This window comes from Myotis davidii, unplaced genomic scaffold (genome assembly GCF_000327345.1).
Source record: "Myotis davidii unplaced genomic scaffold, ASM32734v1 scaffold1113, whole genome shotgun sequence".
In the NCBI taxonomy this organism is placed as follows: Eukaryota; Metazoa; Chordata; class Mammalia; order Chiroptera; family Vespertilionidae; genus Myotis; species Myotis davidii.
The window spans coordinates 388,378-404,321 of record NW_006284942.1 but is presented as its reverse complement, the minus strand read 5'-3'; the positions used below and the strand labels follow the sequence as shown (position 1 = coordinate 404,321).

General features: G+C 47.6%; 1 protein-coding gene across 1 annotated transcript in view; it reads right to left on the bottom strand.

The window, feature by feature from the left end:
* The window catches only part of PPP1R16B (protein phosphatase 1 regulatory subunit 16B), a gene marked incomplete at its 5' end in the record, with an annotated part of 72,547 nt that overhangs the window by 20,943 nt on the left and 35,660 nt on the right, over positions 1-15,944 (bottom strand). The window lies entirely within an intron of this gene.

The window sequence follows — 15,944 nt, the reverse complement described above, 5'->3', positions numbered from 1 at the left end:
GACACAGTAAATCCTCAACAACTCTCCCAGGACCCTGACCTAATCAGCAGCCCCCTAGCTCATCCAAGGACACAGGCTCTCCATCTCTGAGCCAAGCAGGCCACCCTCTGGTGCCGACCCCAGATGGCTGCAGTCCGTGAGGCCCTCCTGCAATCGTAGATGACCTGGTAGCTGGTCCCAGCCTAAGGGCCATGAGAGGAGATTATGGCAAAGCCACTGATCACTAAGGCCCAGCCTGTCCATGGGCCAGAAGGGTGCCCTGGGCCTGGCGATGCCCTTTGGAGAGTAGAGGTGGCTGTTATGTCCCTGTCCAAGAAGGTCCTATTCACCCGAAGCAAGGTTCACATCCCATGGGGTTGGGGGTGGACCAGGCTTCCTGTCCAGGAGATGCTCTTTGAGGCAGACATTAAGGTTCAGCTGCCAAAAGGAGCCTGTGTACACGGTAATTATTGGGGTGTTCTCTGTGCTGAGTGGGAGCCCAAGACATGTAATTACTCCAACGTCAGGCAGTTATTTTCAGCCCAAGAGGTGGGACTACTCACTCCATCTCTAAGGAGCCCTTACTACCCGTGAGCCAAGGTTCCCTCAGTGGTTCCACTTCTGCGCTGGCTCAGAGCCTGGCTCTGTACACAGGTCCTGAAGCAAAGACCTCACCACCCAGGCATGATCAGGCTCTGCTGCCTCCGGGGTTTACCAAGAAACATGGTTATCCTATCAACAGTGTCTTCCTCCCGAGCCCTGCCTATGCACCAGGGCACTGCAGAACCTCTCTCTTTCATGGATTCACGTCTCACTGTTCCCCTTACGGAGAAGAGGAGGAGACGGAGGGTCAGGAAAGTGCAGCTCACAGCCAAACGCGGCCAAGTGCAAGAAATCAAACCTTCTGATTTCAAAACCCAGGCTGATGAGCACAGGGCTGCTCCACTCTGCCCCTGAGGCCAGGAATAGGAACCAACATTGCTGGAGGCCTGCTGAGTGCCAGACCTGTGCTGAGAGCTGGCGTGGGGAGGAGGGTGGCTGGAGAATGGACAGCAATAACCTCTCCTTCTTAAGCTTCAGAGGCCCTCGAATCCCCAGGTCCCTCTTCTTGTAGATAGAAGGGACTACAGATTCAGAAACAGAATAACAAAAAAACACTGCACTGGTCTTTCAGGGCCATATTAATTGTAAATTTGCTTCCTCTCACTCTCTCCTCGAATCCCTCTTGTGCAGCCGTGGGCAAACTACGGCCCTCAGGCCGGATCCCGCCCGTTTGAAATGAATAAAACTATTGAAAAAAAAGACCCTATCCTTTTATGTAATGATGTTTACTTTGAATTTATATTAGTTCACACAAACACTCCATCCATGCTTTTGTTCCGGGCCTCCGGTCCAGTTTAAGAACCCATTGTGGCCCTCGAGTCAAAAAGTTTGCCCACCCCTGCTCTTGAGGCTTCACGTGGGTCTTAGAATGAAATTCAGAATCCTTCTGTGGCCTTCACTGGGGTCATCAAACTATGGCCCACGCACCAAATCTGGCAAGCAGCCCGGTTCTGTAAATTAAGTTTTATTGGAACACATCTGCACGCATTCATTTACATATTGCCTATGACCGCCTTCTTCCCACAACAGAAGAGCTGAGTGGCCACAGAGACCTATGGCCCACACAGCCTAAAATATTCACTCTCCTGCCCTTACACAAAAGGCTTGCAGACCCTGGTCTTCTGGGTCCTGCATGGTGTGGTCCTGCCCACAGGGCTACCACCTTGCATAACTCCAGGGGAATTATGCAATCGGCATGTGGACTGCTTGCTCTGGAGCTGTGCAGTGCGCAGCCTGCTCAGCCCGACCCAGCCAGCCTGTCTCCCTACCTCTCCAGACTCATCGCTTGCTCACTGAGCACCTTACACAGTGGAGGAAACTGGCTGGGCAGGGTCTAAGGCAGTGGTTCTCAACCTTCTGGCCCTTTAAATCCAGTTCCTCATGTTGTGACCCCCAACCATAAAATTATTTTCATTTCTACGTCATAACTGTAATTTTGCTACTGTTATGAATTGTAATGTAAATATCTGATATGCAGGATGGTCTTAGGCGACCCCTGTGAAAGGGTCGTTCGACCCCCAAAGGGGTCGCAACCCACAGGTTGAGAACCGCTGGTCTAAGGGGTCGACTGAGGCTCAGGGAACACGAAGAGAGGGCATGCTCTGCCCCTCAGACAGGATCATCTACCACTTCTTCTAGCTGTCCATCCTCAGGACTGCTCCCTGCCCCCAAAGCCCCAGCTCCCAGGCTTGGCCATCAGTTTGGCAGAGTGACCCATCTGTTCTCAGGCATTTGCTTAGTTTTGGCTTCAGGCGAGTTATTCTTCCTCTCTGTGCCTCAGTGTCCTCATCTGTAAAATGGGGTCACACAGCACCTCCTTTGTGGGGTTGCTATGAGGATTAAGTAATACAACATCTGAGAGCTATTACTATCAATTTTTTTAGAAATAAACACATCCACTGCACTCCTGCCTGGCCCCACCCTGTGCTGGGAGCTGGGAATATAACCACTGACATCTTGCATTTCCCAAGAGCTCTCAGTGTGGTTGGAAAAGACAGAGGCCATCTCTCTCCAGGGGACTCTGAGCAGCTGCTGATTCAAGGACCACAGTGAAGCCACAGTCGATGTCTCCACTCCCCCCGTCCCCCATAGAGGCAAGACCCCACAGCAATGGCAAAGAGGTGGCTCCCGCTCTCCTCCTGTGTATTCCAGCTCCTGGCGCCAACCCATCGCTCTGCCCACACCTCCCTGGCAATCTGGCTGGAATCTGGGCCAAGCAGGGCCATCTGCTCCCCTCCATCTCCAGCTGTAGAGAGTGAAGCTGAGCAGGCCCATCTCTGCAGGAAGCTGATGGTGGCTGCCTTGGCTGGGAGAAATCACTGCTGACAAGCTTGTGTTTTCTTTGCAACCTGCCCCACTCTGCCCCAGAGAGTAGACTGCCTGACCTCCAGCTGGTCAGTGTAGCCACAAGTGTGGTTCCCGCTCCTACCTTGGGGGAATGGGGACAGCAAGACAGGTGTCTGCCCCTGGGGTGGACCTTGGGCAAACTACACCTGCTGGGGGCACCCTGGGGTTGAGCTGCTGCCTCCAGGCCATGTGACTTGCACAGTCATGTTCGTGGGGTTCCCACCCACTAAGCCCTCCTCCCTTCCCCTTCGCACTTCCCTTCCCACCTGGCTCCTGCTCCCAGCAAGTGGCCTCCAAGGCACTGCAAGTCCCTGCCTCTCCTCAGCCCCCACCTCTCTCCCCAGTCACTCACTGATTCCATTACAACGGCTTTTTTCATTTCCGAAAACGAAACAAAAAACTGAGCTCGTCAAGGCCTTTCCACACACACACTCTCTTCCCATTCTTAAGCCAGCAATCTCCTCCTCATCCTTCAGATTCCAGCCAAAATGGCATCTCCTCTGAGAGGCCTTTGCTGATCACCCCAATCTCAATTGAGTTGCCCGAGTTATTCTCTCCCACAGTACCTTGCATTTCTGCTTCATAGCAGTGCCTCTCAGTTTGTAACGACAGGGTGATCATTAGTATATAAGAATTACATAATTATTTGTTTAGTTTTGGGGGCTCCGTGAGGGCAGGAACATGTCTATCTCCTTGACTGGTGTGACCAGTGCCCACCATGAAGCCTCAAAGATGGAAAAGGAACTAGAATGGATTTTGTACATATGAGCAGCAAATACCCTCCCTGCACCTGCATTGTCAATGCTGCCAGACCCGGCAGCTGACCGGAGGAGTCCTTCTGTCCCACTCCCAGGCCCAGGCACCTGTCATTTTCTTCTTGCCCAGGTCCCAGTCCTCACTCCCCCTGCCCTGTGCCCTCGGTTGTTCTTTGTACCACCCACCACTAACTGTGTGCCAGGATGGTGCTAAGTGCTTGATAGCCATCAAATCCATGAGTCCTCCTAATCCAGTTATGACGGTCAATCACCTGCTATTATTAATTAACGGCTATTATTGCTCCAATTTAGGAAAAACTGAGGCTCAGGTTTGAACATGTGAATGACTTGCCCAGGGGCAAGAGGCTGAGAATGGCAATGCTGGGATTTGAACCCAGACCTGGCTGCCTGCAAAGGCTGAATTTTAGCAAAGGACGGGCAGCAATGGGAAGTGCAGAATGAGATGCAGATGTCAGTGTGAAGAGAGGCACAGAAGTGGCAAAAAGCTAAAAGAAAGGTCAAGAGCACTGCCTGTAGTTCAGTGTTCTAGCCCAGCAGTCGCCAACCTTTCGGACCTCACAGACCACCAGTGGTCCGTGGACCACCGGTTGGCAACCACTGTTCTAGACCATTACATGATAATAAAGACAATAACCGCTAACGGCCGTTGCAACAACCCTGTCAGTCTTTGCAGATGGGGATGCTGAGGTCAACACTTAGTCTGAGGTCCTATGGCAAATGAGTGGCATCTGGGACTGCCTGCGGAGCCCAAGCTCCAACACTTCTCTGTTTGTCTTCCTGCTGCTTCTCCATTCTGGGCAGACTACATCCGTCCTACCCTGATTCCAAGGACTCTGGTGACCTGCTTCCAGCTGCCACATCCATCCACTGGGCAGCACCTCCTCCATGGAAAATCCTGACCACACTGACCCCATTTCTTCCCTTTCCTCAGGTACCACGGCTGCTTTGCCCAGCACTTTGTGGGGTCTGCATCTGCAGCCTGGTCAAGCCAGCTCTCAGGCCCACCCTTCCCCCCTTCCTGTCCCCAGGTGCTGTCGGGGACAATGCCAGAAGGGCCAGCACTCTCAAAAAGCAGCCCCTTTATTCTCCTCTCAAGTCAAGGTTGTCCTGAGTCCTTAATGCACTGCACTTCAAAATCACCCCACTGAGCAATTTCAAATTTTCCACCCACCACTGCTCCTCCCTGAGCAGAAACAGCCAGAAATAGCTGCTTCCAGGGAAGCCTAGCTGCCTGGGGCTGGGGGTGGGGACTCAGTCAAGTCTAATGATGGCTTCTGCAGTGGCTGGTGCAGCCCAAGCAGTTCACCCCAGGGTCCCGGGTGATGACTCACCCATGGTGGAGGGTGGGCAAGGAAGACCTCAGTTTCCCTCTAAGTCATATGCCCAGGCCAGGGAGCCAGGCCTTGCTCTTCCCAGGGTGCCTCTCTCCAGGGCCCATTCGAGAAGGAGAGGGGTCAGACACTAACAAGTGCTGGCGAAGATGTGGGGACGTTGGAACCATCATGCACTGCTGGTGGGAATGTAAAATGGTGCAGCTGCTTTGGAAACAGTCTGGTGGTTCCTCAAAAAGTAAATACAGAGTGACCATATGACCCAGCAATTCCATTCTTTTGCAAGAAGAATGAAGACATGTGTCCACACGAAAACTTGTACACAGATATTAATAGCAGCATTATTTAGAGTAGCCCCAAAGTAGAAACAACCCAAATGTCCCTCGATAAATAATGAATATATAGAATGTGTTCTTTTCATACAGCGGAATATTATTCGGCCATGAAAAGGAATGAAATACATGCTACAGCATAAATGAACCTTGAAAACATGCTAAGTGAAAGAAGCCACACACAAAAGGTCACAGGTGGTATGATTTCATTGATATGAAATGTCCAGAATAGATAAATTCATAAAGATAGAAAGTAGATTAGTGATTGCTAGGAGCGAAGGAGAGGAGAATGGGAGAGACTATCAATGGTTACGTACAGGTTCCCTTTGGGGGGTGATAACAAGTTTCTGGACTTAGTAGTAATGGTTATACAACCCTGTGAATACACTAAGACCACAAATTGCACACGTTAAAAGGTGAATTTTGTGGTGTGTGAATTATACCTCGACTTTGAAAGAAGAGGCAGGAGCTCCAAGCTGAGCCTTGAGCATCTTGCTGGGATCTCTCTACTCTGGCAGCCAGGAGTTCTGTGACATCAGTACAGAATCTGACCCATTCATCACGGTACCCACAGTGCCTAGGACAGTACGTGGTACACAGTAGGTGCTCAATCATTACTTAATGGAAGTGGGGAGAAGGAAGGCCACTGGCCCTCTTCTGAACCCTACATGATCTGACCTCTGTCCACCTCTCCTGGCATTATCCCTCTTAATCACCATGAACCCTTTCAGGATCACCCAGGTGTCACCTTCTCTCTTATAACTCTGAGTCTCCTTGGGTGCTATTCTCTTTTCTTGTTCTTCTCTGCCTTCACTTCACCTGGTTAATTCTCACTTAGCCTCCAGGTCTTAGGTTAAATGTTACTTCCTCAGTGAAGCCTCCCCCACCATGCCCAGGCTGGGCCAGGCATCCTATGCACTTTCTGTTCCCTCCCCAAGAACATTCAACGCTATATTGTAGTTGTGTATGGATTTGTTTGTGTCTGTACTAGACTGTAGGCTCTGGAGGGGTGGGGGAGTAGGAACCATAAACTTTTCAGCTACTGTGACATAGTTCAGGCTCCTGGCCAATGTCTGATGACTGCAGGAGCAAATAGAGCCTGCCTGGCCTCCACCCAAGACTCAGAACTGGCCAGAGCAACTTTTCTTGGGCTGGTCAATGCTTTGTCCTATGGACAACAATGGTCCCAGGCTGGCCAAAGACTTCTCCATCTCAGAGAGCGTCTTCATCCCTTGACTTATACAAAGAGACCAGTTCCTCTCTTAGCACATCTGATATTCTCAGGACCATGAGGACAAGACAGCAAGGGCGCAGCAGGCATGTGCTATAATCTCCTCCCTTCCAGAACTTTCATGCCCATGACACGTGGCTGTGCTGAAGAAGAGTTGTTGACAGAGACTCACATCAGCTCCCCAGATGCCTCTGCACATGTGTAACTAACTAATATCTGGTGCTAGGTATGTGCAGGAAAAGTGATTGCATACCCTTTGGAATGCAAGCTCTCTGTGGGAAAATCTTGTCCATCTTCTTATTTGGAGTATCCAGCACCTAGTTAGAGCTCAACAAATATTTGTTGAAGGAAAGAACAAATAAAATTTTGTTTTTCTTCTAAAAAAAACAAAACTAAAGATACCAGGGTAAACTAGTAAAATACGTACAAGGTCTACATGAGAAAACAGCAAAACTCTGATGGATGACATCAAAGAATAATATAAGAATGGAGAGATATTCCATTTTCATGGATAGGAAGATCAAGATGTCAGTTCTTCCCACTTGAGCTATAGATTCAATGCAATCACCAATCAAAATCTCAGCAAGTTATTTAATGAATATTGACAAACTGATTCTAAGATTTAAATATTTTTTTTAAATTTATTATTTTGTTAAACTTCCCCCAAGGATACTTTTCCATTGATTTCTAGAGAGAGAGAGTGGAAGGGAAGGGGAGAGAGAGACAAATATCAATGCAAGAGAGACACATCGATTGGTTGCCATCTGCACACGTCTGACCAGGCCCAGGATCAAGCCTGCAGCTGAGGTACATGTCCTTGACCAGAATCTAATCCAGGACCCTTCAGTTCACAGGCCAATGCTCTATCCACTGAGCTAAACCGGCTAGGGCTGATTCTAAGATTTATATGGAGAGGGGAAAGATCCAGTCCAGAATAGCCAACACAATATTGAAGGAGAAGAGCAAAATCAGAGGACTGATGCCACCTGACTCCAAGACTTGCTATCAGGCTACAGTAATCAAGCCAGTGTGATACTGGTGAAAGAATGACAAATAGATCAATGGAACAGAATAGAGAACCCAGAAATAGAACCACATAAATATAGTCAACTTTCATTCATTGCTGGTGGGAAACCACTTTTAGTGGTTTCTTGCAAAAGTGAACATATTTTTACCATATAATCCAGCAACTGCACACCTTGGTATTTACTCAAAGGAGTTGAAAACTATGTCCACACAAAAACCTGCACATGGATGTTGACAGCAGCTTTATTCATAATCACCAGAACTTAGAACTAACCAAGAAATCCTTCAGTAGGTAAATAGGTAAACCATGGCACATCCAGACAATGAAATATTAGTGCTAAAAAGAAAAGAGCTATCAAGCCATGAAAAGACATGGAAGAAACTTAAATGCATATTATTAAGTGAAAGAAGCCAATGAGAAAAGACTACATCATATATGATTCCAACTATATCACATTCTAGAAAAGACAAAACTATGGAGACAGTAAAAGAATCAGTGGCTGCCAGGAGTTGAGGAGGGGTAAACAATGAATAGGTGGAGTGCAGAGGACGTTTAGGGCACTGAAAACACTCTGTATGACACCCTAATGATGGATACATGTCATTACACATTTGCCCAAACTCATATCATGTACAACACCAAGAATGAACCCTAATGCACACTGCGGACTTTGGGTGATCATGATGGGTCAATGTAGGCTCATAAATGGTAACAAATGCCCCAGTCTAATGGGGCTTGTTGAGAATGGGGGAGGCTGTGCATATGTGAGGCCAGGGGGTGTATAGAAAATCTCTGTACCTTCCCTCAGTTTTGCTGTGAACCTATAGCGGTTTAAAAAAATAAAGCCCAAACAAACAGAAAGAAACCAGGGAAGCCTATGTAAGCTCCAGTGAATCTTCTCGAGAAATGTGTAGTCTTTCCGAAATGTGGGGTGAGGGAGGAATCGCTTCCTGACGTGGAGATAGATTTTCTCAAAGGTAAGGAACCGCATTTAACTCACAGAATGTGGGGAACAGGTGAGCCTCCACCAAAGCTGCAAAGACTATGTCTGTGTGCACTGCCCCCCATCCCTCGGCCCTTCCCCATTGGAAGGCTGCCTCCCCCCATAGGTATCTTGCCTCCTCCCAACCCACCTTTGTCCTGCAGTATGTTATCTCGGGGTCTCAAAGCAATGGTGCTGCTGGTCCAGAAACATGACCCTGGGACTTCCCCATTCCCTTCATGAACACATCGGACTTCAACTGTGCCAGGTCCCTGTTCTTCAGGAATTCTGCTTCCAGAATTCTCCCAGAGCCTCCCCTGCAGCTTCTGCACAGACCCAGGAACCTGATCTCCCTTCTGCCCACAGAGCCTGACAGCCCAGGAACTCTCCAAGGTATCTGCACTGATCCCAATTCCTCTCGCTCCCCAAATGCCCTGCACTCCTCTTTAATTTCTGTTGCTCCCCTAACCTCATCTCTCACCTTATTTCTCGCCTTCATTTTTAAAAATAGCCCAATTATTTCATGTCTTCAGGCAAGTCATAAAGATAAAAATATTCCCAGCCCTCCAGGTAGGAGTTGCATACACATAAACACTAAAACGGCTTCACAGCCATCATCATAATAGCTAACATTTATTGAGTATTTTCCAAGTGTGAGGCACTCTGCTAACATATTGCATGTCTCATCCCAGGTAATGCCCACAACAACCCTATGACTTAGCTGCTATTATGAACTCATTCCACAGAGAACTTCTATAATTTTCTCAGGTTCACTTAGCTAATAAGTGTTGAGACTCAGTTGTAGTCTGGTTGATTCCAGGCACAACCAGTGTTTTAGACACAAATAGTGACAAGAGATTCTCACTGCAATATAACCAAGAATAAAAATCCATTCCTATCGATATTCAGGCAGAAAAAACAAATTGCCTGTAAGGGGGGGTGGGGATTCCTTCTGCTCTCACCTGTTCACTTTGAACCTTCCGTCTGGTTTCCCTGGTCCCATTCTGCTGTTTCATAACCACTTCCTCTACTCCCTTGCCTTTTGGCCTAGTTCTCAATTTCCTCCCACAGATGCTGCGTCCTGCTCCTGTCCCTCGGCACTGTGCTACCTGAGACAGGACAAATTCCACTCTGGGCTCTGCTTGTTTAACCCAGGAAGTCAAAGAAGATTTGAAAAATTTATTATTTTTTTATTTTTTGATAATCCTCACTGGAGATGATTCTTTCCATTGCTTTTCAGAGAGAGAGAGTGAAAGGGAGGGAGGAAGAGAGAGAAACATTGATGCAAGAGAGACACATTGATTGGTTGCCTCCCACATGCTCCCTGATTGAGGGAACCCATACCCCAGGTACATGCCCTTGACCAGAATCAAACCTGAGACACTGATGCCTGGGCTGACACTCTAACCACTTGGCCACATTGGCCAGGGCAAGATTTGAACATTTTAAGGTAATCACCTGAGAAATTTAAATCAGGACTTACATCTTCCCTATCAATGAAAAAATAAAAGCAAATAAACATAGACTTCATTACAAATATAAATAAACATAGAATTCAAAGTTACAAAATGAAAAAAAACACACACATAGAAAAATCAAAGTTGCAAAGCATAAAACAAAATTACCAAAAACCAAACCTCTACTATAATAACACATAAAATTATTTATCCTCCCATATAAAGCAGTACAAATTTGGTTGCCAAGAGGACAAAAAATTCAATTGTGTGCTACTTATAAGAGCTATATCCCAACAAAATAACAAAAGAGATTAAAAATTATGGAGTTTCCTCAAAAAATTAAACATGGAACTGCCGTTTGACCCAGCAATCTCACTTCTGGGACTATATCCTAAGAATCCCAAACTATCAATCAGAAAGAAGATATGCAACCCTATGTTCATAGCAGCACAATTTACAATAGCTAAGATCTGGAAACAGCCCATCAGTAGATGAGTGGATAAAGAGCTTCAATACACTTATACAATGGAATACTATGCGGCTGTAACAAAGAACCTCAGAAAAAAAAAAAGAAGGACCTCTTACCCTTTGAGACAGCATGGAGGGACCTGGAGACTGTTACAGTAATCAAAATAAGCCAGTTAGAGAAAGATAAATATCAAGTGATCTGACTTGTATGTGGAATCTAATGAACAAAATAAACTGATGAACAAAATCCAGAGGCATAGATGCTTGGGACAGATGACAGATCTCAGAGGTGAGTGGAGTGGAGGGGATGGAAAGAGATTAACCAAAGAACATATATGCATGTATGCATAACCCAGGGACACAGAAAATAGTGTGGGGAAGTCCTGGATTGGTGTGGGGGATGGGTGGATGGGGCCAAGGGAGAGAGGAAAGATGAGGGACATCTGTAATACTATCCTATGTAATAAAGAGGTAATATGATAATTGACCCTCACACTGTCACAAAGATGGCAGCACCCACAGCCAATAAGGAGGAAATATGCTAATTGACCTTCCCACCCTCAAAGATGGCAATGCCCACAACCAAAGGAATATGCTAATTGACTGTCCCACCCTCAAACATGGCGGTGCCCAGAGCCAATAAGGGGGGAATATGCTAATTGACTGCCACACCCTCAAAGAGAGCAGTGCCCACAGCCACAAGGTGGCTGGCAGGGGAGGGCAGTTGTAGGCGATCAGGCCAGCAGGGGAGGGCAGTTGGGGGCAATCCCTGTATGATCGGGTCTAAACCGGCAGTCGGACATCCCCCAAGGGGTCCCAGATTGGAGAGGGTGCAGTCTGGGCTGAGGGACACCCCCGCCCCACCCAGTGTATGAATTTCGTGTACCGGGCCTCTAGCCTCTAGTCAACAATAAATAAATAAAATAAAAGTAGAGGAATGCTCAAATGGGAAACAGCAAATGCACACACATACACACACACACACACAAACAACCAGAGGTAGCAACATTATTACTATGATGCAGAATAGAATTCAGGGCCAAAAGATGAGGCAATCTACTTCGGGCTGATTTAAAAAGATACTTCAAAATAGAATCATAAACAGAAAGCAAATCTGTGGTTGCATGGTCCTAGCGGTGGGGTGGGGAGAATGAAGTCGCTATCAATTAGGAAACCTTATGAGTTGCATCATCAGTAAAGGAAAGTTCAGGAAAACAAAAATTAGCATATAAGTCAAAAACACATTTTTTCCCCAGGAATCTTTAGCTCATATACACTCTAAAGAAAAGATCAGAAGAGAGACAAAGATTTATGGACAAAGATGTTCACAGCAGCATGGTTTATGTACATTGCTTATAATCAAGAAATACTAGAAGCAGCCCAAGTGTCTAAACAATGGGGGACTGATTAAGTACATTGTGGAACATCTGAATAATGGAGCATTCTGCAGATGGTATCTTGGAGGGATTTTAAACGATGTGGGGGAAATGCTTGATAGATAATGTAGAATGGAAAAATAAGAGATCAAAATGATACTTTCAATGCAATGTCCGCTGGAAAGGAAATATGCATCACACACACACACACACACACACACACACACTTCTCATTGGAAAAATGTTAAGATAATAACTGTGGTTATTTGTGATTTTTTTATTTTTTAGTTGCTATAATTTTCCAAACATTTAAAAGTATGTACGTATTACTTTTATAATCACAATTTTCCGTTTTCACTAAAAACAAAACAAAACGAAACAAAAAACCCAAAAACCCTTCACAGAACGACAGCCCAGGGGTAAGAATCATGTTTCTGCTAAATTTCTTGGGCGGAAATGAGTTCTCACGCTGGCTGAGACCACGCAGGAAACACTGAGGCTGGGATTTCTGTGTTGGGTAGGAAGTTAAATGACAACAATAGCAACCCCTTTGTTTGTATTGTGCAAGGGCTGGCAAACTATTAGTATATAGTCCAGTGCTAAATCTTGCAATTTTAAACTGCTTCCCAGGATGGCTTCTAGATATATTTTTTTTAATGGTTGGGGGGGTGGGGGAGTCAAAGAAGATTTCATGACACCTGAAAATGATTTGAACGTCAGGTATCAGTGTCCATACGTGGAGTTTCATTGGAACACACCCGCATTTGTCCATATAGTGCCCATGGCTGCTTTCTCCTTCATAACAGAGACTGCATCCCCCCCACAGCCTACGGTATTTCTTATCTGGCCTTTACAGAAACAGTATACTGATCCCTGGTGCAACTCTTTGTGGCTAACAAAGATGTTGAAAACCACAACCATTTCACTCTCACAATAAAAGCTGAATGGGCCCAGGTAGCGGAGGAAGAGATACATGTGTGTCCCAGGTGGACCTCAAGCTCATGGCCAGGAGGGGCACGAGCAGATCGGGCTCAATTTCTTCACCGGAAAGGACTGAAGGGGTACAACCCCCACCCCAAGAGCGGGTTGTCGTTCACCTTTCTCCTCATCATCTCACCACAAACCCCCAACTTAACCACCTCTTCCTTCCAAAAGCAGTCACATTTCCTGCCGAGAGCGTGACCTTCTGCAACCTGTGTAGTGGAGGCCACAGCTGCAAACAGGATGGTATTTTTATCTAGCTCCTGCTTCCTGTTTATTGGCGGGGGGGCTTTTATTTGCTGGTATTTCATTTTGTCATTTCTGATACAGACGCGGCTCCCTTGTTGCATCAGAACAGAGATAACTGTCTCCTCAAAGGGTAGGCTGCCGGCCACCAGCCACCTGCCCGGGGCCCCTCCTTGCACCCTGCCCTCCTGCTGCACCACCTCCTGTGACATGGAGGTACACATTTTCTGCCTGTTCAGGAGCAGAAACCGGGGAGGCTGGGGAGGCAGAGAGGAAACGGAGCATTTCTACTGCAGGGAATGGAAAAAACCACTCTAGTCAAGAGAAGCTGGCTGAGCCGGGAGGGAGTAAGTTGCAGAGCTCTGGACCCACTGTTCCTAGCAAGGCCTCGCTGGGAGGGACTGGGGCAGCGGCTGTGGACAGAGTTCATTCAGTGCAGGACTTGGGAGTTCTTTGCTGGGAATGTCCTCAGACCTGAGATCTGGGCATCATTTGCGGATGCTCCCAGCAATCGATGAAAATGGACTGTCCTCCACCCTCTGTCCCCAGGACTCACAGCCCGAAGTGGGAACAAGAGCGGCGGCATCCGTGTCTAGCAAGCTCACATTTATGGAGCCCTTACTGCGGACCTAGCATGATGCAGGACCTGCCTCATTCAATCCCCACGACAGGCCCACACAGGAGGGAGGCAGCCTCTTTGATTTCTCTCATTTTACAAATGGGGATACTGAGGCACGACCAGTTTAATTAACTTGCCCCAAACCACTCTGGGAAGAGGTTCCAGTAAGCCCACACTTGAACTCCATGCTTGCTCCGCCATGATGGTTTCATGTCTTGGTGCTAAACCTGAGCCCACAGGTTAGAGCTGAGGATGCACAACCTGCAGACTCTCCGTGTCCTGTGCCCCCAGCACGTCCAGCGCAGGCTCTCAGCCAGCGGGATGTAACGGCTACTCTGACCTTTGCTACAAACTCTCTCACCTGGAGAGAGGCCACCAAAACGCACCTCTTAGGGAGAGGCAATCTATCTAAGCATTGCCCCTGGCATGAAAACACAGCTGTGATGGCTAAGAATTCAGACCCCACCACTCCCTAGTGATTGGATCTCAGGTACGTCATCTCCTCTATCTGAGCCCCAGTTTCCCTTATCTGTAAAAGAGGACTTGCAAACTCATAAGATTATCTGAGAGGGAGGGTATAAAAAGCCTCCCCCACCACAGTCAGTCAATTTTCCATTAACCAGGGAAATTCTTCACTGACTCCTATAGCTGAGTAAGGATTTCTATTTCCACCCACAGTGCTGAGAACACATCAGTTATCATTTGGGTCTCTTTCTTGTTCTAGGAACACCACTCAAGCTTCCCTCCTGTGTGAGGATGGGGCTGGTCTTGAATCACCCTCCTGAGCAAAGTGTACCCCTGACCTGGCTGGAGAGAGGTGGGGAGGAGACTGCAATCTCCTGTCCCCAGTAGCCACCTGCAGCTTTCTAAATCACAAACCTAGATGTGCTTCTCTCCTGCTCAAAAGCCTCTCTGGCTCCCCATTGCCTTCACACTGTCCATGAGCTCACCCAGTGGTCCTCAGAGTGCGGTCCCAGCACCAGCAGCATCACTGGGAACTTGTTGGAAATGCAAGTCCTGTGGCTCCACCCTGGACCTACTGAATCAGGAGCTCTGGGGGAGGCCCCACAACTTGGGGTTTAATAAGCCCTCCCGATGACTGATGCTCCGGCCTCTTCACTCCCCATTCCTTCCTGCATCTCCAGTGCTCTAGAAGCACCCAACTTCTCTCCCTCCTTTCCCTCCTCCACCAGCATTCACCAGCACCACCTCCGTACCAGGTGTGGGCACGCAGCAGTGGATCAGACAGACACCTGCTCTGCCCTCCTTGAGCTTGTAATCTGCCCTACCCTCAATCTGGAATATTCTTCCCTTGTTCCCAGCAGCCAAATCCCTGCCCAGCCCTCACACCCATGCAGGAGACGTTCAACAGACCCGGGTTGAACATTAAAGGAGTGAAGGGCCACGTGACTGAAAGCACCACCTCAGTGAAGTCTCCCTTGACCCTGAACTAAGTTGGCCTCAGCGGGCAGTGAGCACCTCAGCCAGAGCACCTGTCACCCTCGCAGTGCCCTTGAGCCATCTGGGGCACTGGAGCCCTCGAAATGGGCATGATCTGGCCTGAGATGTGTTGTGAGTGTACTTTGGAGACTTAGCACCAAAAAAATATATTGAACATGGCTCAGTTTTTTTGCACTTGATGACATGTTGCAAGGATTTACTGGGTTAAAGAAAATATATTACACAAATTAATTTCACCTGTTTCCTTTCTACTTTAGTATGGCTACTCCAACATTTTCAATTAAATATGTTGTTCACGTTATATTTCTACTGACCAACGCTGAGTTAGATTGTAAATATTAGTCACATGACAGTGGGCACAGCTATGAGCTCTGTGAGGGCATTTCAATCCATCTCCTTCTTCCCTCCCTCCCTCCCTCCTTCCTTCCCTTCCCTTCCTTCCTACCCTTTCCTTCCTTCCTTTCTGCCCCTTCCTTCCTTCCTTCCTTCCTTCCTTCCTTCCTTCCTTCCTTCCTTCCTTCCTTCCCAGATCTCTTCCCTCTCCTCTCTCTTTCCCATAAACATTAATTGGATATCTGCTCTTGTACCAACTCCCCTCCATGAGGCTTGGCAAAGTGTAGGTGTTAATACTGTTTGCTGAATGAATAAACCATCCCTCAGATGCAGACTGACCCAGAGGTGACCCTGAGGGAGTTCCCTCCCATCTAATCTCCCAAGCCTGTTTGTGTG